General features: G+C 45.7%; 1 long non-coding RNA gene across 2 annotated transcripts in view; it reads right to left on the minus strand.

Moving 5' to 3' along the window:
- Positions 1-6,040: 6,040 nt before the first annotated feature.
- Positions 6,041-24,223, minus strand: part of LOC137544054 (uncharacterized) — a 56,805-nt gene continuing 38,622 nt past the window's right edge. The window contains exons 4-5 of one of the 2 annotated variants that reach the window (XR_011025710.1): positions 10,251-10,344; positions 6,041-6,447 (exon numbers count right to left, since the gene is read on the minus strand). This is a non-coding gene — a long non-coding RNA (uncharacterized lncRNA). Of the gene's footprint in view, positions 6,448-8,017; positions 8,158-10,250; positions 10,345-24,223 lie in introns of those variants that run through there. The other variant, XR_011025711.1, reaches the window with a different exon arrangement.

The raw sequence follows: 24,223 nt of genomic DNA on the forward strand, positions 1-24,223 counted from the left end.
ATGCCTGATACAAACAGATTGGATCCGGATCGGATCCGGATCGGAACCGTACGGTTCTGATCAGGATCAGGTCCTGATCAGGATCAGGTCCTGATCCGATCAGGATCCGATCAGGATCCAGTCCGTTTACTTGCCAAAACGCAAGTGTGAACGGGGCCTAAGGAGGGAGCATTGGAAAAAAGGTAATTCCCTCATCCGCCCAGAGGATCTTCTTACCCTAGTTCATTCATGCCTTCATTACATAATGGCTGGACTATTGCAATGCCCTCTATACAGGTCTTCCAAGGATCTGCACCCCCTGCAGTCAATACAGAATGCTGCCGCAGATTGGTAACACACCAACCCTACCTTTGCCACACTGATTATTTTCTCACTCTACTGATTACGTATCTACTGTAAAAGAGTTATTGGAACTCTACCACACCTCCCACAACCTCGGATCTATAAGTTGATCATCCCCAGCTTTGGAGAATTAATGTAAATAAGAAACCTGGAAAAAAGGGCGTGAGGGATTGTCGCTAGTAGAATATTGCTAAAACAATCAATATTCTACTACATAATTCCAATAGTAAAATATTGGTAATCTTTACCAATATTTTACTATGTCTTAACCTAACCCTACTTTCACACAGAACACTCCCTCTACCTATGCCTAACCCTAAGACCTCCCTCTACCGATGACTAACCCTAAGACCTTCCTCTACCAATGCCTAACCCTAAGAACTACCTCTACTGATGCCTAACCCTAAGACTTCCCTCTACCGATGCCTAACCCTAGGACCTTCCTCTACTGATGCCTAACCCTAGGACCTCCCTCTACTGATGTCTAACCCTAAGACCACCCTTTACTGATGTCTAATTCTAAGACCTCCCTCTACCGATGTCTAACCCTAAGACCTCTCTCTACCTATGCCTAACCCTAACACTTAACACCCCCCTGGCACCTAACATTTAAACCACTCCCCTCCTAACCTCAAACTACCCCCATTTGGGCACCGGGAGGTGCCAACGCAAAGCCTTGATTTGCAGCAAAGAATGTAAATGTGGGCATCCTGAGACGCACCCACAAAGCCGCAAATTGCATCAGCAGGTACATTTGGGTGCCTATTTGCGCCCCTGATAAAATTGCAGGCACCAAGGCATGGCGATCTGCAAATAGCTGCATTGCATAGCGAATGCCAACTAGTGTTTGGCGAACAGTGTTCGCCACTGTTCGGATTTGCACGGACATTTTGGTGTTCGGGCACTGTTCGGGCTCGGCCGAACACCTCATGGTGTTCGGGCAAAAGCTAGGCCATATTGCCGAACTGCGAGCGCATGGCCGAACGGTCCCCCGAACATTTGGTTAGCGCTCTGATTGGCCGAACGGGTCACGTGGGTCGGGTAAATAAATACCCGATCCGCGTCATTTCCCCGTCATTTGTCTGTGGGATTATGTTGGGCGAACACCTAGATGTTCGGGAACGTTCGCCGAACATGGCCGCGATGTTCGGCATGTTCGGGCCGAACCCTGAACTCCCCGAACATCCCGCTTTTGGGGGCCCTATGGGGTCGTAGGCATAAGGGGGGAGCATGCCCCGATCGCGGAGGGGGTCGGAAATTCCCCCCACCCCCTGCCCGCTTCCCCATACAAAAGTTTGACGAAAGTAAAATAGTACCGGTGGTGGTGGCTGGCTGCTGCAGTGGCTGGCTGGCACTATGAAGTGACTGAGGAGGAGGAGTTGGAGTAGGACGCGTTGAGGGAGGCCGGGCAGCGGGCGGTTCAGCGGTAGTACCCTTGTGGTACTTCCGCCCTTTCTCTGACCTCACGTTTTCTGCATACGAGGGTACGCGTCACGCGTACCCTCGTATGCGTCATCACGCAGAGGACGTGAGGTCAGAGAAAGGGCGGAAGTACCACAAGGGTACTACCGCTAAACCGCCCGCTGCCCGGCCTCCCTCAACGCGTCCTACTCTGACTCCTCCTCCTCAGTTACTTCATAGTGCCAGCCAGCCACTGCAGCAGCCAGCCACATCCACCGGTACTATTTTACTTTCGTCAAACTTTTGTATGGGGAAGCGGGCAGAGGGGGGAGCGCTAGCGGAGGGGGTGGGGGGAATTTCCGACCCCCCCCGCAATCGGGGCATGCTTCCCCCTTATGCCTGCGACCCCATAGGGGGGCCGTATTCGGCCGAACAGGGCCCTGTTCGGCCGGGCATTCAGCAGTTCGGGCGAACCCGAACAGTTTGGCCGAACACCACCAGGTGTTCGGCCGAACTCGAACATCACCCGAACAGGGTGATGTTCTGCAGAACCCGAACAGTGGCGGACACTGTTCGCCCAACACTAGCTTTAGGTAGGCAGGCAGGTTAGATAAAGTCTCTCTCGCTCTCCAGCCAGGCTAGCCAGGGTCCCCCCCAGTCAGTGTGTGTGCTGCTGCGTTCAGTAGTACACCGGCGCTCAGTCACCCCATTACTATTTAGCATTCTGTACTCTGCCAATCAGTGTTATATTGCTGCGATCTGTAGTACACCGGCGCTCAGTCACCCCATTACTATTTAGCATTCTGTACTCTGCCAATCAGTGTATATATAGCTGGGATCTGTAGTACACCAACGCTCAGTCACCCCATTGCTATTTAGCATTCTGTACTCTGCCAATCAGTGTATATATTGCTGCGATCTGTAGTGCACCAACGCTCAGTCACTCCATTACTATATAAAGCATTGTGTACGCTGCCAATCAGTGTATATATTGCTGGGATCTGTAGTACACCAACGCTCAGTCACCTCATTACTATTTAGCATTGTGTACTCTGCCAATCAGTGTATATATTGCTGGGATCTGTAGTACACCAACGCTCAGTCACCCCATTGCTACTTAGCATTGTGTACTCTGCCACTCAGTGTATATAATATTGCTGGGATCGTTAGTACACCGGCGCTCAGACAGTCACCCCATTACTATATAGCATTGCGTACTCTGCCAATCAGTGTGTATAATATTGCTGGGATCAGTAGTACACTGCCGCTCACTCAGTCACCCCATTACTATATAGCATTGCTGGGATCTGTCGTACTCTGCTCACCCACCCATACCATTGTACTGCCAGTCACTGTGTATATTGCTGGGATCTGTAGTACTTCACTCACCGTCAACCACTATATAGCATTGCGTACTCTGCCAGTCAGTGTGTATATTGCTGGGATCAGTAATACTTCACTCACCATCAACCACTATATGAGCTCACCATGAGTTCCTCAGAGACCTCCGCTGTGAGCAGCACTCCCAACAACAGCAACAGCCAATGCCCCACGCAAGCTATAACATCCACCCCAGCAGCCAGTGGTCAGCAGCAGCCCTCCCCGGAGGAGAACGTTATGTCCATCGGTCCGGCGCCAGAGCGATTATTAAGGGCTGCCATTGAGGAGATGATGGGGCCTGATGTGGAGGAGGAGGTCTGGCTCAGGCCAGCATCCCAAGTTAATGTTGAGGACGATGAGGGGTCTGTGTCTGGGGATGTTGGGGTGGCAGAGGTGGTGGGTGGGTCAGACTCAGGAGAAGAGTTGTATGATGAGGATGATGATCGGGACCATCTGTATGTGCCTCAGAGTCCGACCCCGGAAAACATGTTGTATGTTTAGGTACTAAAATCTGCGTTCCCAGTACTGCCCGGGTCCACGGATCCATATAATTTTTTGGGCAGCACTATCAAACTGTGGTACTATGAGTGAGTTGCCATGGTCCTTCTGTGCTGTCACACTCACCGTCTCTCTGCAGATGGATTGTTCAACACAGCTAAGCCATCTGACATGTAGTCCTTGACCATCTTCTGCAGGCGATCGGTGTTGGAGGACGTGGAACTGCCCGATTGCTGTTCTGTGGGCTGCTGCATGGGTGTCAGAAAATGTTCCCACTCCAAGGACACTGCCAATACCATTCCCTTTTGGGCACTAGCAGCAGCTTGTGTTCTTTGCTGCCCTCCTGGTCCTCCTGGGTTTGCTGAAGTCAGTCTGTCGGGGTACAACTGGCTAGAGAAGGAGGAGGATGTCAATCTCCTCTCTAAAGTCTCCATCCTCAAGGGCCTGCTGGAATTGTTCCATTTTTGACCTGTCTGACACTTTCTTCAATCAGTTTTTTAACATTGTGTTTGTATAAACTGGGTATAAACCCAGTAATTGGTGTTGTCCAGAATAATGAATAATAATGAATATTGAATAATGCGCGGGCCGCGTTCAATGCAGTCTAGCATGAATTGAGCCATGTGTGCCAGAGAGTCCTGCCAGACTCCTCTGTCTTCATGTTCTTGTGAGCGTTGCGATTGTTGTGATGCACCATATTCGTCACCAGCATCACTTTCTTCCTCTTCTGCTGTCCATTCCCGCTAAATTGTGGAAGTCCAACATGCACCGCTCTGTTCCTCGGCAGTGGGGGCATCCAATTCCTGCTCCAACTCCTGCTGTTCCTCATCTAGTTCTTTGTCATAGCTGGGACCAGCGTTTCCTGAGGCAGATTGCCTGATGTTGGTATCATCACGCTGATCGTTTTCATCTTCAGATTCCCCCACTTGCATCATGCCAGCGGTTTCCATCTTCAACATTGATTTCTTCAGTAAACACAGCAGTGGTATTGTAATGCTGACTGTAGAGTTGTCACTGCTCAGTCACAAGCAACGTGGATTGCTCAAAATTTTGGCTTGGCAGAGGTCCAACATGGTGGCCCAATCAGATCCACAGAAGCTTGGTAGCTAGCTGCTGGAATGCGCCTCGGCACTGCGCAAAAGCGTGCTAGCATGTGCAGCGTAGAATTCCAGCACGTAGGGAGGGACATCACCCAGCGAGCGATGGTGCGCTAGATTGAAGCGCTCCTGCATCTCTTGGTGAGTCCTTCAGAAGCGGTACTGGACTTTAAAAAATGTTTTTTTTTTTCCTTCAACAGAAGATCTGCCACGTTGGAGTGAGGAGGACACCGCCGACCCCGACACCAAGCTGAACCCCGGCGAACTCCAAGCAGAGGATCTTCAGGAACCCTCAAGGCTTCGAGCAAGCTGAGGAGGATCAGCAGTCCCGACGAGACCTCTCCTCATATGTGACTGTGTGCAGTGGAGTAGAGCTCCCCAGAACAACCTCTCACTTGTCACTTTGTCACTGGTCACTTTGTCACTGGTCACTTTGTCACTTTGTCATTTTGTCACTTTGTCACTTTGTCATTTTGTCACTTTGTCACTTTGTCACTGGTCACTTTGTCATTTTGTCACTTTGTCACTGGTCACTTTGTCACTTTTCACTTTGTAAGATCTAAAGGGGTGGAGGGCGCTATTGTAGGTTAGTCTCAGAGATTCCTATTTCACCCGCTGCTAACCGGTCACGTGTGGGATCCCACTGACCCACACGAAACAAGAAACACTAATATTGAGCAAAAGACCAATTGCGCTGGGTATAACTGATCAGTATTTTAGACCATCAATAATAATAGATGCTTATGCATATAATAAGTACTTTAAAATATATAGTTTTATTCTTATAAAACATGTATCAAACAGTTGTACTCATGAAGTATACTCATAAAAATATGTTGCATAAAATGACATAGGTACCAATGTAATCAATAAAATTGCTTTAAAATATAACACACATCCATTCAAGCACACTCAGACCTTCCAATGTGTAAAAAAAAGGGAGAAAAGATGTGTGAAGTGGATGGGTGTAGGGTTACTTGGGACAAATACGTAGAGAGGGGGAAGGATTTGGGTACGTACAGCTTATTGGGTACTAGCAAATTGGGCAATGAATATAGATGGTGAGTTTATAATGGAGACTCAGTGGATTAGGGGGTATCAGTATTTGTTGCACACAGTTCCTCTTCGGTGGTCTTGCCGATCCCCTTATGATTAGTCCTACTGAGTAGGAAAAGTGCTGATTCACTAGTCAATAACGTAACGTAAAGTTCCTTCGCCTATATTAGCGCTATCCAGTGTATATTTCATGAGCGGTATACCTTTGGGTGCAGTTTTGTATACTCACGCTCCCCTCTAGGTTGCCTCTAGGTTACGATAAGAATATTAGTCCAGTTCGCGAGTTGGAGCTCCGGCCGGCTGCTCTACAACTCGTAACAGCTCGCGTCTCCCATGTACTCCTCTGTCGCTGCGGCGGTGAAGCGCAGCGGCAGTTCCAGGTGGCGGCTAGTTCAGTTCCGGTGACGTCACCTGTTGCCTGCGTCTCCTATTGCGTGGTTGCGTGGTTACCACTATACAGCTTCACTACACAGACTTAGTAGGAGTCGTTTTCCATGCGTTTAGTTGGTGTGCTGCATTCCTTGGTGCAATTCGGATCCCCAGGTAGATTTACTGAAGTGCTGACGCGTTTCAGCGGTCCACAGCCGCCTTTATCAAAGCCAGTAAAAAGTGAACTGCCGCCCGGGAGATGTTATAGTCTGAATGTTCCCTCCCACATTGATTGAAGTTTCTCCTGGGTCATAAAGGGTGAATTGTCCATCAGTGTTTATAGTCATAGATCTCATATTAACTGACATATGTCTCTGCTCATAAGCATGGTAAAAGGTTTATTTAAACATATCTGGATAATAAAAAAATAATAATAAAATATAAACAATAAAAAATAAAATAAAATAAAAAATAGTAACTGGGCTTCATATAATTTTTTATATATATAGAGAGAGCGAAGTGGGATTTACCTGGTGGATTTAACCATGTGGGATTTAACCATGTATGTTTAATTCCATGGGGCATAGTACATTTAGATTCCCTGATCGTGAAAAGTATATATGTATATATACATACCATAAAGGAATTTTGTTGGGGAGCACTGTACTTACACGTACATATGTGTACATGCACGCATGCATAAGGCGGGGGTCCTAGCAGTGGGATGGTGATGGAGAGACCAGGGAGGGATAGAGACCGTAGGGGAGGTGACTATATTGCCAAAATGTCCAATAGAGAAAGCTTTTGGATTGTTACCTGTGCAAAGAAAACAGACATTTCCCGCATTTAAAAGACAGTTTTCCCTTTGAAACTTTAAAATCGATTTTCTCAAAAACTATAAGCCCTTTTTGCTACATTTTTTTCCCTCTTGTACCCACTCCCAAGGTGCACGTGCCCTGTAAATTTGGGGTATGTAGCATGTAAGGAGGCTTTACAAAGCACGAAAGTTCGGGTCCCCATTGACTTCTATTATGTTCGGAGTTCGGCTCGAACACCCGAACATCGCGGCCATGTTCGGCCTGTTCGGCCCGAACCCGAACATCTAGATGTTCGCCCAACACTAATGCCAACATTTGCATATCAGCATGCCTCGGCACCTGCGATTTTGCGTAAAATGTGAAAAATTATATTTTTTACTGCGAAAATTCACAAAACAAGTGAGAATTATTTAATTTTAGTAAGAAAATTGCAAAAAAATAAAAACGTATCACTAAATTACCTTTGATGGCATTTTCGCTCAAAGGTCGAATTTTACATTATTTTCACAAAAATAGAATATCGACATTTTCGCTCCACATTGCTCCTTATTTGACTTAACTCATGAATTATCTCTCCTTATTGGTTTATCTCATGCATTAGCTCTCCTCACAGTTAAAGGGAAAAATAGGTAAGCTTTGTGAATAAACCCCATAGACGGCAATAACAACCTTAGGGCCGTTTTCCACTTGCGGCGATTGCGATGCTGAATCCCAAAATCACAAATCGCTAGCGATTTTTAAATCACTAGGGTTTGCATAATAACATAGGAATCGCAGTAGGTAATTTCCACTACCGCAATTCGTTTTTTACCAAAGTGTGATCTTGCCTCGGATCGATTTTTACCGCGATTTTGCTATGCAATGCACTGCATAGCAAAATCGCAATCGCCAAAAAAAGGGACTTTGCTGAAACGCAATCGCTAGCGTTTAGCACAAGCGCTAGCGATTGCTAGTGGATTGCTAGTGGAAATGGGCCCTTACAGACATGCAAACCCCTTACCCACTTGGTCCATAGCATTTTTTTCCTTGACTTCACATACCTCTAGCTGTGCTGGTTTCCTGCAATTACCTAGTCATGCCATAGGAGAGATACTGCAGCTGCTTGTTTCATGACATGACTCCACCTTTCCAAAAATAGATTTGATCCTGAATGATACAAAGTGTCCTTTTCTGCCTCCCAGATGAAACTTTTCACTCTGCATGTGACCAAATGATTACACTATATTTCCAATATGAATTTCCACTTGCTAAGAAGTAATGGCAAATAATTTTGGAATGCTAAATTTAAACAGAACAGAAAAGAAATTGCATCTGTTATGGCCCATCAGAATGTTATTTGAGTGCTGCCAGCTGTTTCGCTCTATAAAAGTGTATATGAAACAGTGATATCCAGCAGAATATTCTCACAGGTGCTTCTTTTGGGCATTCATTCCACTCCTGCTTCGAGGTGAGCTCTGCGCAGCCAGAGAAGGAGTTGGGATACACCACTGATGTGCCACCATTAGGGCTTTTGTAGGGCAAATTGTCATTTGGACAGCCTTTCACAGTATGGGAAATGCGAGAAGGCACCAATCAGCAGTCTGCCCTTTGTAGTTGTTGTCCTCTCTCCTGGGCAGGGGCGTATCTGGATAAACCAGCGCCTGTGGCAAACACTAAAATTGCGCCCCCAACTTACCCACACCCCCACCACACAAAATTGGCCCATTTTCTCTCCCCCCCCCCCCCCCTCTCCTTCTCCCTTTGCTGCGCTCAAAATTGCACTCCCATGCTAAAATGAATGTATTGAGCCCAATACAGTTTCCACCCTCCCCGTGCTGCACACCTTAAAATCAGCGGCGGCACTAAAATGTATTTATTGAGCCGCCGCTCAAAAACAGTCACCCCCTTCTCCTCTGCGTGCTGCATGTATTGAGAACCTTTTCCACCTCTCCCCCTCCTTCTTCCCCATGCTGCCGCCGCTAAAGCAATGAGCAAACCTGGAATCAGTGGCGACTAGGAGACAGGACAGGAAATCGGGCACATAGTAGCCGCGGTGAACTTCATGCAGGAGTGACTGATGATGTCACTTCCTGCATGAAGTTCACCGCGCGGCTACTATGTACCCGATCTCCTGTCCTGTCTCCTGGTCGCTGCTGATTCCAGGCTTGCTCATTGCTTTAGCGGCAGCAGCACGGGGAAGAAGGAGGTGGAGAAGGAGGGGAGGGGGAGGCTCCTCTATACATGCAGCGCGCAGCACAGAGAGGAGAAGGGGCGACTGTTTTTGAGCGGCGGCTCAATAAATACATTTTAGCGGCACAGCACAGGGAGAAGGGGGTGCGGGCATGGCGCCCATGGGTGCTGTGGCGCCCATGGCACTAGCCATAGATGCACCCCTATAGATACGCCACTGCTCCTGGGATACACTGCCCAAAAGTACTACTCCAAATGATCTGTGAGCCCTAATAGCAGCACATTGTTGACCTCTTCCACATTGTGCTCAAGCTGCCTTGTCAAAGCACAAGAAAAAAATCATTCTTTGTAACCACTGTGCACCACCCATAGTCTATGCCAAACTTAAAGTGTACTTGAACTGACATATGACATGATGAGATAAACACGGATACATATAGTCCAATGCTTACTTAGAGCTTTCCTATATTCACTTTCTATTTTATGGCATTAATAGAGCAGAACTTTTTATCTATGCAAATGAGTGGTTGAGTAGCATTAATTCAGCCCAGCTCTCCTGAAAAGTAAATAGAAGGCAAAACACATTATTATTATTATTTTAACCATCTGCACAAAGACTCCTGATAATAGCATAGTGCTGAAAACAACTGTGGCGAGGGACACACATGACTTCTAGAGGCTGGAAGAAGCCCCAGGTGACTAAAGATATATTTATTACATCGCCTTGGATATCCAAAAGATCCAAAAGATGTATTTCATCATGTTGAAAAGAGTGTTCCTTCTCCTTGATGTGTAGGCAGACTGTAGAGTCTTGACTAGTAAGCCATCCTATATTGGACATGTTATTACTCAGGGTGGCCTCGTTTCACACAGTGTACAGCTAGCAAGCCCATTCCCCAGAGAGGGTATAGATTCCATACTAGCTGCAAATGGAAATGGAATAATTTTTAATACCATTAACCTTTGGCTACCACGCCCAAATTATTCGTGTGAGATAACTCAGCTGCGCCGACACTGCCGGCTTTACTCGTCCTGCCTCACACAGTCAGTTAGCCAGCCTCCAAATGCAGAGTAGCACATGGAGCACTTGAATGATATGAAGCACTTAAATGATATTTACCTGATCTGGACACTGCATCAAGTCTTCTACTCCATGGAATGGTGCTGTATGTACTCGGGACCTGGAGCATGATGTCGGCATACGGTGCTGCTTCCTGGAGGAAGAGAAGACCAGTCCAGTGAACAAATCAGGTAAATATCAAAGCACGTCCTGCTCTACTCTGCATTTGGGGGCTGGATGGCTGAGGGATACTGGACAAGTAAAGCCAGCTCCGGCTCTGCAGCATACAGAAAAAAATATTGGCAGCCAAAAAGTTATGTTACAAAGACATTGGAATTTCAAAACAATTCTGGTTATGGAGGGACTTGAATAAGCACAGAGAAAGCAACAGCCTACTTGAGCAGGGTGCATAAGGAATATGAAATCAGATTTCAGGATTTTTTTTGTCCTAGGTTTCTGTACTATGGTAGCATTGATAAAATGATGTTATCAAGGCCAGATTTCTGGAAAGACCGCAAAGGCCCGGGCCTTGGGCGGTTGCAGCCAAAGTGGACACCCTAACATGAAAGAGGGGTTGCTACAAATGAAATAGGAGGCTGAAAATTGGGAGAAACACATGAAAAAGGGAAACTGATGCCCAAGGGAGCTCTTCATAAAGTAGAGGGGCTACAGTACGTGGAGGATACACATCTAAGAGGGGGCTGCACACGGAATGGGAGGGGAGCTGCTGCACATGAAAGGGGAGCCAAAACATACTTCACCCAGGGGCACGAATGTTATAAATCTGTCCTTGGATGTTACAGGTTCTCTTTTATTGCAAATGAAAATCTATAAATTACTTTTTGAAAATACAACACGTGACGCAAATATTACAATAAAAGTGTAATAATCCCCACCAATGCTAGGGACCTGTTCCCGAGAATGCGGATCTATAAATCCACTTTGTATAGGTAAAACATGTTTCCCATTCCTCCAGCAAGTGTATAGCAGAGAAGGCTGAGGAATGCGTTTGATCAGCGTGTCATTCTCTGCGAACTGCGGAGGACTGGAAGACGGCCCTGTGTTTTCCTGCAGTGTTCCCCCATTTGTGTTTAACGTTCTGCAGCCAATTTCTCCCTGGGAAAACAAAAACCTGGAACAGTAAAGACAGATAGAATTAATGTGACAAAGATTAGTGAAAAACATTCCTACCCCCTAAAGAGATGGCGGATGGCCTAGAATATGAGTGGAGATTCGGAGGAAACATTCTGAGCAGGGGATCTCCATTTGAGGTTTGGGCCAGACTGCTATTAGGGTGGGGATATCCACAATACCTAAAGAGGGCGGCCAGCGGGAGACAGGCAATCGGGGGGCAAAGCCAGAAGTCAGTCTGTGATATAGAAACCATTTGGGCTGATACCAGATTGGCCATTCCTTGTGCAAACTGATATATTGCTGGCCTCACTAGTAAGGAAATGTTCAGCTTTTCTGATTTCAGCCAACTGAATTATTTTAGATGGAATAAGTATTTGCTGAAAATAAGGATAGATCTGAATGGCATTTATTCTGCCCTGATCTAACACCCTCCAACACGCGATTTTGGATCACCGACAATCGCCAGTGACTCCAAAAAACACTTTGCCAATGTATGGAAATGGCGGAGAGCCCACTAGTGCAATTGTGATTAGGGTTAATTGCAATCGCAGGACATGCAGCATTTTGAGAGTGTTTGAGCGCAATGCTATGTATAGAAGCTTTAGAATTTCTTTAGAAAAATTGCTTTAGAATTTCAAATAAAGTTAATTATACTTACCCTGTCCCCTAGGCAGAAGAGTTCACAAGCACTTCTGTGATTGGCCTTAGAGAAGCACTTATGACCTTATTTTTTAGGGCTGGGCTACAGACAAAAGACGGATATCGTAACACCTGGTAACTATAATAAAGTTTATTTAAAAAACAAAACAAAAAAGGGAACGCTAATGGGAAGCACTGTACAGTTTACTGTACAGTGCTTCAAAACAGAGTGAGTGGCAATTGCAATCGCTGTAGGAATCGCTGTACATAGTGCTGGCGCAATTTAAAAGCGATTCCTAGTAGGTTCCAAACCAAATTCTAGCTCCATAGTAGTATGTGGAAATAGTGAGAAAAACAGAACAAGGACAATGCACTGTGTGAGCCAGGCAGGTGATGTTTGGTATATATCCCCAAGGCTTCCAGTATACTAGGCATAAAGGCAAATGGGAGTCAGTCCAAGGCAATTCATTCAGTTCAGTTCTATATGTATATATAACAAAAACAGCTAATCCACAGTGTTCCTAAAAGTCTGTCAAATGGCAGTGCCAAACGTACTGTGGATAGTCACTAAGGTAGTTCAGGTATGGCAATGATTAGATAGGGTTCTTGTTCTGTGGGGATAATTCTATTTATAAAGGAAGAGGTACATTTCTAGGCAGTTCCTACTCTGGAGAGAGTACAGATCCCTCACTTGTACAAAATTGTTTCATAAATTCCTAGTGGCTGCAGACTGCAATGGGAAAATCCTTTTTTATAGTACCACATTTTCAGACTTGTGCAGCACTACTGATCTATGTACAGTATATAGCAATTTTTATTAATGAAGCGCAATTTAATTTTAACACTTCCACTGTCAATCATTTCTCCAATTTCTCACTTTTATGAAAAAATGCAAGCTATACACATAAAATCTAATACACACACAGTGAAAACAAGTTAAACTTGAGGGTTTGGTTTTTTTTAGTTTTCCATAAATTGTAACATAATTTTCCCCCATAAAGGTTATCATGCTGTGGCTAATCTTTTAGAGCAGGGAACAAGTTCTGAGTTTATTTCCCCTGTAAGTCTGAATGACCATGAACAGAATGATCTCAGAGTGATGAAATATATGAACTATTGACCATTTTATCTATCCCCTGCTCTCAGAAGCCCAGTTATTTATCAGGAAAGTATTTTATGGCTGTAATTCCTTATCAGGGTGGGACTCTATAGTCGGACTGAGTCTCTACTGGAGAAAAACTGTTAGTTGTATAGCTGAATATTAACCCTTTGAGGCAGAGAATAAAGAAAAGCAACATAGCATAAGTATTTGTATGCTTGGCACTGTACATACACAGGCCTATCTCATCATGTCGCATGTCACTCTCAAAGAGAGTCTGAAGCCATATACATTACCTATTTTTCTTAAAGAGACTCTAACAAAAAAAAAGTTCCCCTGCGGGGTACTCACCTCGGGAGGGGGAAGCCTCAGGGTCCCAATGAAGCTTCCCCCTCCCCTGTAGCTGCAGGCAATCCGGCGCTGGCTCCCCCAAAGCGTCCCGCAATCCTGGCTCGACAAGCCTGAAAAGGCTTGATATATTTACCTTCTCTGGCTCCAGCAGGGGCGCTGTTGCGGCTCTCAGCAGGAAGATGGGTGGAAATAGCCGATCCCTATCGGGTCCACTCTACTACTCAGGCGCAGGAGACTTGCGCCTGCGCAGTAGAGCAGACCGACAGCGATCGGCTATTTCTGCCTATCTCTGAGCGGAGAGCCGATACTGCGCCTGCGCTGAAGCCAGGAAGGTAAATATTTACATCCCCGCTGTTTGGAGGTGCACTGCGAGACCACCGTGGGACACAGGAGAACGCGGGAAGCCTCGATAGGATCCAGAGGCTTCCCCCACCCGAGGTGAGTGCCCCCCCAGGGGAACGTTTTTTAGTTACAGGTTAATCGCTGCAATCCCGTAGCAGAACAAGGTATTAATCCCCCCAAAATCCAAGGGCAAAACTCCATAACTTTTCAGGTCATTGATTTTGCAGCCAGGGGAGGCAGAGCTGTGTGCAGTAGCTCTGTTTCCAGTCCAGTCAATCTCTGCTGATCTCCGCTTCTCCCTGCCCCTCTCAGTGACAGAAGACTGAGAGGGGTGGGGAGAGGCGGAGATCGGCGGAGATTGACTGGAGCAGAGGCAAAGCTACTGTGCAAAGCTCTACCTCTTCCAGGAAGCAAAATTCCCCTCTAGTATTTCGAGGGGATACATATCTTGTTTTGCAGCAGGAATGCGGCAAATCAGCTTTGATCTTAAAGGAGCACTACGGCGAAACATTTTAAAATTTAAAAAATGTGCAAACATACAAATAAGAAGTACATTTTTTTCCAGAGTAAAATGAGCCATACATTACTTTTCTCCTATGTTGCTGTCACTAAGGCCTAGTGCACACCTGAGCGTTTCCGCTGCTGTTTGCGATCTGCTTGCGGGTGCGGATCCGCTAGGGTAATGTATTTCAATGGGCTGGTGCACACCAGAGCGGGAGGCGTTTTGCAGAAACGCATACTCCCGGACTGCTGCAGATTTTGGATTGCGGATGCGTTTCTGCCTCAATGTTAAGTATAGGAAAACCGCAAACCGCTCTGAAAAACGGCACTTCAGAGCGGTTTGCCAGGCGTTTTTTGTTACAGTAGCTGTTCAGTAACAGCTTTACTGTAACAATACATGAAATCTACTATACCAAAACCGCTACACAAAACCGCAAAACGCTAGCTGAAACGCTGCAGAAAAATAAGAAAAAGCGTTTCAAAATCTGCTAGCATTTTGCGGATCTGCTAGCGGTTTTTGGTGTGCACCAGGCCTTAGAGTAGGTAGTAGAAATCAGATAGAAGGGACAGGTTTTGGACTAGTCTATCTCTTCATAGGGGATTTTTAGGGATGTATTTATTTTCAAAAGCACTTTGTGAATGTCAGTTGCTCTGTCCAACTGCAATAAAAACTGTGTAACAAGCAGGGGAGCTGGCCAGCATCATTGTTTAAGTCCTTTTTTAGGGAATATCTTTATAAAGAATAAAAGCCTTGCTGAGAATCCCTTATGAAGACGAGATGGACTAGTCCAAAACCTGTCACTTCTGTCAGATTTCTACTACCTACTGTAAGTGCCAGCAACATAGGAGAAAATCAATATATGGCTCATTTTACTGAGGAAAAAAACATACTTTTTATTTGTCTATGTTTGTGTAACGATTGCGGAATTAATTCCGTGGTCAGCGCACAAGATGCGCGCCGACACTGCGGAAATCCTCCACAAGCGTGTAATCTAACAGAACCCAGCTATGGTGCTATGCACCTGTAGTGGGAAATTTCCACTGGCAGATGGAGCTGTGGAGTGCAGAGGAACACAGCCTCTGCACTGCCATAGATGCCAGATGGGAATTGTACGAGGGGAAGCAATGCAGGGCAAGATAGCCCTTAAAGAGAGAGAGCACAGAGACAGAATGTATGTGTGTCCACCAATCTAGTCGCCACCCAGCGACGGTGAACACACAACAGCAGAAACGAAGTGGGAACGCAATCGCAAGAGTGGCGATTGCCAATAGTGACACAAGACCGAATTAGACAGAGCACAAGTGTAGCAAGACCTCACCAGAGGAGCTGGTGGGTACTTAGAGAACACAGTAACAATAAGTTTAGCAAGACCTCACCAGAGGAGCTGGTGGGTTCTTATAGAACACAATAACAATAAGTTTAGCAAGACCTCACCAGAGGAGCTGGTGGGTACTTATAGAACACAGTAACAATAATCAGAACGTCAAGGAAAATAACAAACGCTAGCTAAACGCGAATTCCGCACTCATTCGCAACAGCGAACGCGTTAAAGACACGATCACTGCACGTTAGGCGCCCAGTGATACGCGTGCCACCCTAACTAACCAATGTAACACAAACACAAAATAGAGAACGCGAACTCTTGCTAAACGGTTACCTCACCAAGCCTACAGCAAGCATTCGTACCAGACAAGACAGAGAGAAGGAGTAGCCAGCAGCAACCGCAGCTCTGGCCTACACTCCCAGAGAGAGCACACTACCACTAGAGCGGATGCGATCCAGACAGACAAACAGATGGAGCAACCAGTAGCAACCACTGCTCTGGCTTACACCCCTACAGACTGAACGATTTCCTGTCGACCGCAACAGATAGACAGTTACAAGGCAAAACAGATAATACAACCTGACTACGCTAGAAGGGATGCCTAGTGCAGTCCCAAGGAATTACTCTAAGATAATCTTAGCAAACAATAGCAAAGGCTGATACTCCAGGTGAGTTAGCAGGAACAAACCATCATGACCAGCCATGAATTCTGGGAAGAAATGGTTTTTATACTGCAAGCCATTAGAGGAAACAGGTAAGCAATTTGCATGACAAGTGTATGCAAATTCCTCACCAGCAGAGCAATTTTGAAACTTGCAAAGTGAAGACAGGTCTCTTTTCCAGAGACCTGTAGCATTCAGACCTAAAGAATGGTCAAACAGCTGTCTGCCTGTGCAGACAGCAGAGCAGATCATTACAGTTTGCATATATTTTAAAATGTTTCACCATAGTGCCCCTTTAATGCTTAAAATAACTGAAAAGAAAAAGAGGTAATTTATATGGCTTCAGACTCTCTTTAAACTTTAATGGAGCTGATTATGTACATCATTATACGAGAGGTAAAATCATAATAATCACTAATAGCTGTAGAGTATATGTAAAAGCAGACAGAAAGCTTTGTGCAGTGATACCTCCAGAGGCTATCCATAGCCCATAATACATAGAAAGTTAAAGTGAAACTTAAACCAACCATATTGCGTGTTCCTACACAACCTAGCAGTGATCTCCACTTGATCCTTTGTTCCTTTTTTTGCTCTTTTTTGTTATCAATTATCTCCACTCTGCTGAATCGTGAAAACTGATCAGGATAAGTAGGAGCTGCACCTTTAGCTATTAAGCAGTTAATCTCCATTCCCAAAATGTGCGTCTACACTTTCATTACCTTGTGTAATACAGTGATGAGAGATAAACCACAGAGTTCTCTGTCTCCAAGGGAGGGATATCTATGTGCGTAGGAGAGACACTCGCTCGATAAACCAAAATATGCCATATAAAGACAGCAGCTCCCATGGATAATTTCAAAAACACGTGTGATCACAGGATCAAAGCTACAAGTGGAGAGCTTATTCTGTTAGTCTGCAATACCCCTCATTTTAATCACGCAGGTTCACTGAGATCCCACACTCTCCATACTAACCACAACATCTGGGAGAACGACAGACGCAGCTCGTTGTGCTGACAGTGACCGTGGCTGTGCTTTATCAAGTGATAAACAATCGGAATGAGGCAGTGGAGATTCACGAAAATGTTGCCATTGGCCACAAATCAAATATCTAATAAAGGTGGTTTTAACTTCCTGATGGTCTTATTGGTTGGTTGGTGGAAAACACTGATTTGTTTCCAAATTCAACAACCACTAACTCCAAACCTTTGCCTTTGTTCAGTGCCAGTTCAAGCTCTAATGGGGCCCTGGGGTAAAGTTAAATTGCACCCCCTCCTTGCAGCAAATTCAGCCGCCAGGGACCTCAACCCAGCTGTTGCCGGCCCTTGATCTCTCTTTCTTAACTCTACTGTGCTCTGCAGGGCCCCTGCATGATTTGTAACAGCACTGCAACTCACCTGTCCCGGCACACAGATCCGCCGGTGCTTTCCATCTTTGTCCCCGCTGGCTGCCTCTTCTCACTGACCCGGTGCATGTTATTGCGTAATGATGTGTGATGAGTCATGGAAAAGATGCAACCAGCGAAGATAAAGACAAGAAGCATGGATAAAGCAGCTTGCTGGGATAGGTGAGTTGCAGTGCTGTTATAAACCCTGCATTGGCCCCGGAGAGCACAGTACAGTCGAGAGGAGAGACCAGGGGGTGGCAACAGCTGTCTCAGGGGACTCTGCTCTCAACTCTACTGTGCTCCCCGGGGGCCCTGCACTGTTAAAGCAATTGCAATTCACCTTTCCCAGTGCTCTGCTTCGTTTATGCTTCCAATCTTCAACTCCGCTGACTGCCTCTTCTCAGTCACCCGGCGCATGTTATTGCATAACGTCGTGCGGCAGATCATGGAAAAGAGGCATCCAGCAGGGACAAAGATGGGAATCTCGGATTAAGCAGGGGTCCCAGGGAGCACAGTTTGGGAGGGGAGGGCATTAGCAGCCCAGCAACATTCGGGGGGCCCTAGGGGCAATTTCCTACTTTGTCTTAATGGCAGCGCCGGCCCTGCTTTTTCTTTAATCCAACCTTCGCATGAAAATGTTTAACTCTAAAACCTTTACTTCCCATATATACACTTGATCCTAGCCTTTAGGACCCCCCAGTAATAACCCTACAGTTATCTTAACCCTAGCTCTATAGTTATTGTACTGATATTTTCACATGGAACACAGTACCATTGCGTGAACGCAAGACCTGTGGTGTCATTGGTCCAAAAGAAAATACTCTTCACTGAACCACCAAGAGAAGATCCTGCTGATCCCTTCGCTCCCCAGGCCATGTACTTTGTTAGGCCAGTTCTAGGAATCCATTGCTTCAGAGTATGCTGAGCACTAACTACTCCACCAGGTGGGTCAGAGCAAAGGTAGGTTTACTGCAAATAGCACTCTATACAACAAATCAAAGGATCAACTCAAAGGATATCTTTGTAAAGGCCTTGCAATGAAATTCAGGTTTATAGAGTCTCATAGAACAAATAGAGACAAATACTACTACCTGATTGAGCATGTCGGCCCAATATTTTCCAGCATGTTCGATCGATACATGCAACCAATTTTGGCATTAAACTGGTTGAATTGTCGATCTAGCATGCTCTTGGTGGCACCGACTTTCATCAGATTCAATAATAATTATTGAATCTGATGGTTGACTGACTGCCAAGTCTAAAGATGTATGGCCAGTTGGCCACCTTATGAAGGCCCCTGAACCCCCTCCTTTTGTCTTCCAGCTCTGTGAGGTCTGCATATCTCAACAATGAAGTATCGATTTAAGGTAAAAAGTGAAGACCCAGATAAGAAATCCAAACCCCTCCTTCCTACACCAATTTCTCAGCCACTTATTTAACTCCCTAAGCTCCCTCTGTCTCTCAGATGTAGCACGTGGCACTGGCAGTATTTCAGAAAACACCACCTTGGAGGTCCCTGATTTAAGTTTTCTCCAAGTACCTGAAAATCATTTTTGAGGACCTTCCATCTCCCACTAACTGTGTCATTGGCGCCAATGTGTGTCTTCCCCAGCCCCACCCAATAATCTGTCAATTCTTTCCGCTACATGCCAAACCCGAGCACCCGGGAGACAACAGACTGTACGGCATTCATGGTTTCTTCGACAGATTACCCTATCTGTGTGCCTAATAATTGAATCCCCTACCACCAGTTTCTGTCTAGCCTTAGCTTCACTCCTATTCCCTTTCTCATTGCAGCGGTCTGCCTCTTGGTTGCTAAGAGACACATCCTGCTGCAGCGTTGCCACTCCAGAATCATCCTCTCCAATATTACACAAACAAGCATACTTATTAGAGAGGAACAACTCGGGACTAGCCTCCCTGCCACTTTTCCCCCTATTCCTTCTAACTGTGACCCAACTAGCGGCTACCTCTGCTTCTTGCTCCGGCTCATCTTCACCGGTTCCCTCCAGTGTCTGGATCGTGAGATCTAAGCTCTTCTCCATGTTGTGTATGTGTCTCAGTGTTGCGAGATGCTCATTTAGCTCTCTGACTTCAGCCTCTAATTGAGCAACACACACACACCCAGGGCAACATTAAACACCCTCAATTCGCTGATCAAGGCATGCATACATGTTGCAGAATGTACACTGTACTGAATTGCTCAACATGATGACAATTGTGTGGGGAAAAATTACTTAAAGTAAGCTGTGGTGGTAAAAGATGAAGCGGGAGAGTGAGTGAAGCTGCAGTGGAGGAGAGTGAGTGAAGCTGGGGTGGAGGAGAGGGAGAGTGAGTGCAGTGGGGGTGGAGGAGAGGCAGAGTGAGTGAAGCTGGGGTGGAGGGAGAGTGAGTGAAGCTGGGGTGGAGAGTGAGTGCAGTGGGGGTGGAGGAGAGGCAGAGTGAGTGAAGCCGGGGTGGAGGGAGAGTGAGTGAAGCTGGGGTGGAGAGTGAGTGCAGTGGTTTAGTAGGAGAATATATTTATTACAGTCTCCTAGAATACTTGACGCAGGGAGAGCTATCTCTCAGCTTCTCCATGTGTCCATATTACAGCCCGCCAGAACAGTCGTATGCAGAATGTGTGTTGTGTCCCCAACATTATGACAAAGGTGTCTTGAGAGGGGGGAAGATTAGTTCCCACCACCCAAGTGAGGTACCCTTCAATGTTGAATGCTGTGCCACCACATACTGTCTGGCTCCTCCCTCGTAGCCGCCCAACCTGTATGGGTGACTAAAGATTTAATAAGGCTCATGTGGAGGAGTGAAAAGTACTACTCGGTTTTTCTTCTTTTTTTTCTTTTTACAGAAAGCACAAGTATTGTACAGCAGGACAGTTGCACAACATTTCATGTATAGTGTGCTGCCTGTGGCCAGGGTAGTGTGATATTAATGAACAAAAGGAAGGCAGCCAGCATCCCAGTTGCTCAGCACATCATGGGGGCACCACAGGCCAAGCAGAAGACATCCCACCAGTCATCACATCAGCCATGTTGTACTAAAGCCAATGGATCCCAATTTACAATCCTTAGCGTAACAAATCAAGCCCCCTGTGTCACATTAGCTCTACTCCATTAAAACATATCCAGATGCTATAGAGTATTGTTTGTAAAGGAGTCAATCTGTCAGCACATATGCTTTGTAAATAAAAATTGTTTTTGTTGCATGTTTATTAAATAAAGTTTGATTGCTGAATTCATCCATCATCCATCATCTGTTTCTTTGTAAATAGGTGCCAGTGGCGCAGCAATAGGGGGTGCAGAGGTTTAGACCCTGGACCAGAGGGGCCCACTAGGGGCGCTCCTTCATCCAACTTATTAGCTTTTCATTGGTACTATGCATTCATACGTCTTTTTGCAAAAGACAACCTCTGGATATGATGATGGACACCATAGGCAAACGCAGGGGATTGCAGCTGCCCAGACTCCCCCTCAGATCAGGGCCGGTGTCTGGAGACAGGCACAAGTTGAGACCCCAGAATATCTGCAGGTATCCTGCAGCTTACAGCACTGCCCCCTTTCTTTCCTTGCTACAGTTGACTTTGAATGGAGCAGCAACGTGTGTATGGAGCATGGAGCAGCTCTGGGGAACTTAACAGAGTCAAGTATGAGCACAGCCCTGTGCCCTGCTGTGTGAATGTTTCACTTTCCCCTTCATTACCATGTCCTCATTACTCTCTGTATTCAAACTGCTCCTGATCGATCCCATTGTCGATCGGGAGCAGATCTGACATTTAGGAAATAGTTGTCAGATCCTGCCAGTCAGACGGGATGTTGTATTATGTGTACCAAGCATGATGTCCTACCATACTATTATACTGTATTGTGTGTGGCTGAAGGAATCCTTTCAGGAATCCCCCACTTGAAAATCCTGGCTTTGCCCCTGAACACGACCCTTGGTCAACCATGGTGAGATCTGTTGTGAGTGGAACCTGTGAAGTTAAATCTCTGTAAGATCTTGTCCACCATGCTGCAGCTCAGTTTCAGGATGTTGTCAATTTTCTAATACCATAGGTCACCTTTATGTAGAGCAAAAATTATTTTTTTAATAATCCTCAGAGAGTTTTCTGCCATGAGGTGCCATGTTGAACTTCCAGTGACCAGTATGAGAGAGTGTGAGAGCAGTAACACCAAATGCAACACACCAGCTCCTCATTTACCCATGAGACCTCGTAACATGACCCCAGGAATGGAAAAAGTCTAATTGGCGAGAATTTTGACATTCTTTACTTAAAGTGACCCAGAGATGGAGCCACAGAAATAAAATATACATACCTGAAACTTCCTCCTGCCCCCTCTGCCCTGATCATTCCCACGCCGTCTCCTTCCGACGCCACGTTCTTCTGCAATCGGCCCAGGAAAGTCCCGGGGCCAGTTGCGGGTGAAGGAGAAAGTGACTGAGGACAACAAGTGAGCGATCAGGCCAGAAGGGGCTGGAGGAAGTCCTAGGTGTGTATACATTTTTTAATGGACCCCATCTCAGGTACACTTTAAGGGTGTGCTCACTTTTGTTTCCAGTGGTTTAGACATGAATGGCTGTGTGTTCAGTTATTTTGATGAGAAACAAATTTACACTGTTATATAAGCTGCACACTGACTACTTTACAATTACATTGTATCAATGTGTCATATCTTCAGTGTTGTCCCATGAAAATATATAATAAAATATTTTTAAAAAGTTACAATCCTACTCACTTTAGTGAGATACTGTAAATGGGATTATTTGGGAGCTACGTTTTTGCCTCAGAAGAGTGTCTTGGGCAGGGATGGTCGTAGTCAGCCAACTTCGCTACGCTGGAACTACGCGTATTTTTACGCAAATACGCTTCGCAATCTACGGCTCCGAAATCAGCCACTTCACTACGTTAGCATACCGTAGACTACGCATTAAATTATGCAAGCTTCACGTATTGCGTAGGGTAGTTGATGCGACCGCTTATGCCCTTATGCAGAAAAACTTCCGCAATAATCTGCTAACTATGCGCACACACAAACTAATATAAGCATACATTCCAACATCCAATGCGGAATTGTATGCGTATAAAGGGCAATAAAATTTCTGCGCATGCGCAATCATCCATATAAATGCAGTTACCGCACGCGTAGTTGACTTCGCAATACCTACGTCAACTACGCGTAGCGGGCGAAGCTACACATATCGGGACTACGACTACGCGGAAATGCGTACGTGTAGTTCTTAAACTTCGCCTACGAACTATGATGCGTAGTTGCGTACTACGATGCGTAGATTCGCGCTGGCGTAGTTTACGAGCAACCCTGGTCTTGGGCACTGATAATGTGGCCTGTGTATGAGGCTTTAGAGGCATCAAAACCTATTGTTGGGGTGCGCGGGATGGCATGCCGGATAGCACACTCGCTTTGCAGCACCAACATCTCAGCTTCAAATCTGAGCCAGGTCATTATCTATCTGGAGGTTCAGAGGGTTTTGCTTCTCTTTCCCCAGCCTTGGATATACAGTTATGGGAAAAGGTGAGGAGTAGAGGAACAAAGCTACCAAAAACTATAAACTTGGCCTGGGGTGAGGGTTAGAAGGCCTACCCACACTTTTACTGGTGGACTGGTAAACTCTACTTACCTTCCTGATGACATGCTCACACACAACTGTCATCAGCCGCGATTGGAAATGAATTGCTAGAGGGACACTTCTGGGCACAAGCACTATACACGTCCCTCAGCTGCAGAAGGCATTGTTGCTGATCGGAGATGGTGGACACTACGGGCACTAGACGGGTTTGAAATGAAAATGGGCGTGGTTTGAGTAAACATGATGAAGCACCTGTGTATTGGGGGAGGGGGGCGCAATTTGCCATGTCAGCCTTTGGCACTGGAGGTCCTTGTCCCTGCCCTGCAGATACTGTAAATTAATTAATGCCTCCACAAATTCACCTTATATTAGGGATTAGATTCAGAAAAGGATTAAGAAGAAATGGGGCCCTAGGCAAGATGCCAGTTTTTGCCCACCGCTGATGATCACCTGGCTGTTTAGATTTGGTGGGGGGCTAGCACACACCAGGCCCCTAGGCTCTCTCCAGACCCTCAGGCAACTGCTTAGGTGTGCCTTGTGGACGGTCCAGCTCTGAATAGATTGTGAGCTCCTATAGGGGACAGATAGTGACATGACTTTGTACTCTGTAAAGTGCCACAGAAGAAGTCAGCAACACTATATACAGTAAATACACAATAACAAAAAAGAATTGTTCTGTAGCTAATAATCCATTTAAACACAGAATAAAAGTCTATACTGCACATAGTCATGCTTTTTTTATCAGATTATCATTGTAAGCCATCTTAAGCACACCTAAGTATAACCGTGTCAACATTATGTACTTTTTATATCTGCTTATAGTCCTCTGGCTTCAAATGTAATTTTTACCCTTCTCTAAAGATTTTTTTCATTCCTGGTACTTATTCCATACTTACATTCTCTAGTGATTTGTTGTTACACTGATAAATTATATTATCAACACTGAATGTGACTTTTTAAATTATTAGCAGTCACACAATAATTTATCACATTAATTCATAACAAATGTGTAAT

Source organism: Hyperolius riggenbachi, chromosome 2 (assembly GCF_040937935.1).
Source record: "Hyperolius riggenbachi isolate aHypRig1 chromosome 2, aHypRig1.pri, whole genome shotgun sequence".
NCBI classification, from domain to species: Eukaryota; Metazoa; Chordata; class Amphibia; order Anura; family Hyperoliidae; genus Hyperolius; species Hyperolius riggenbachi.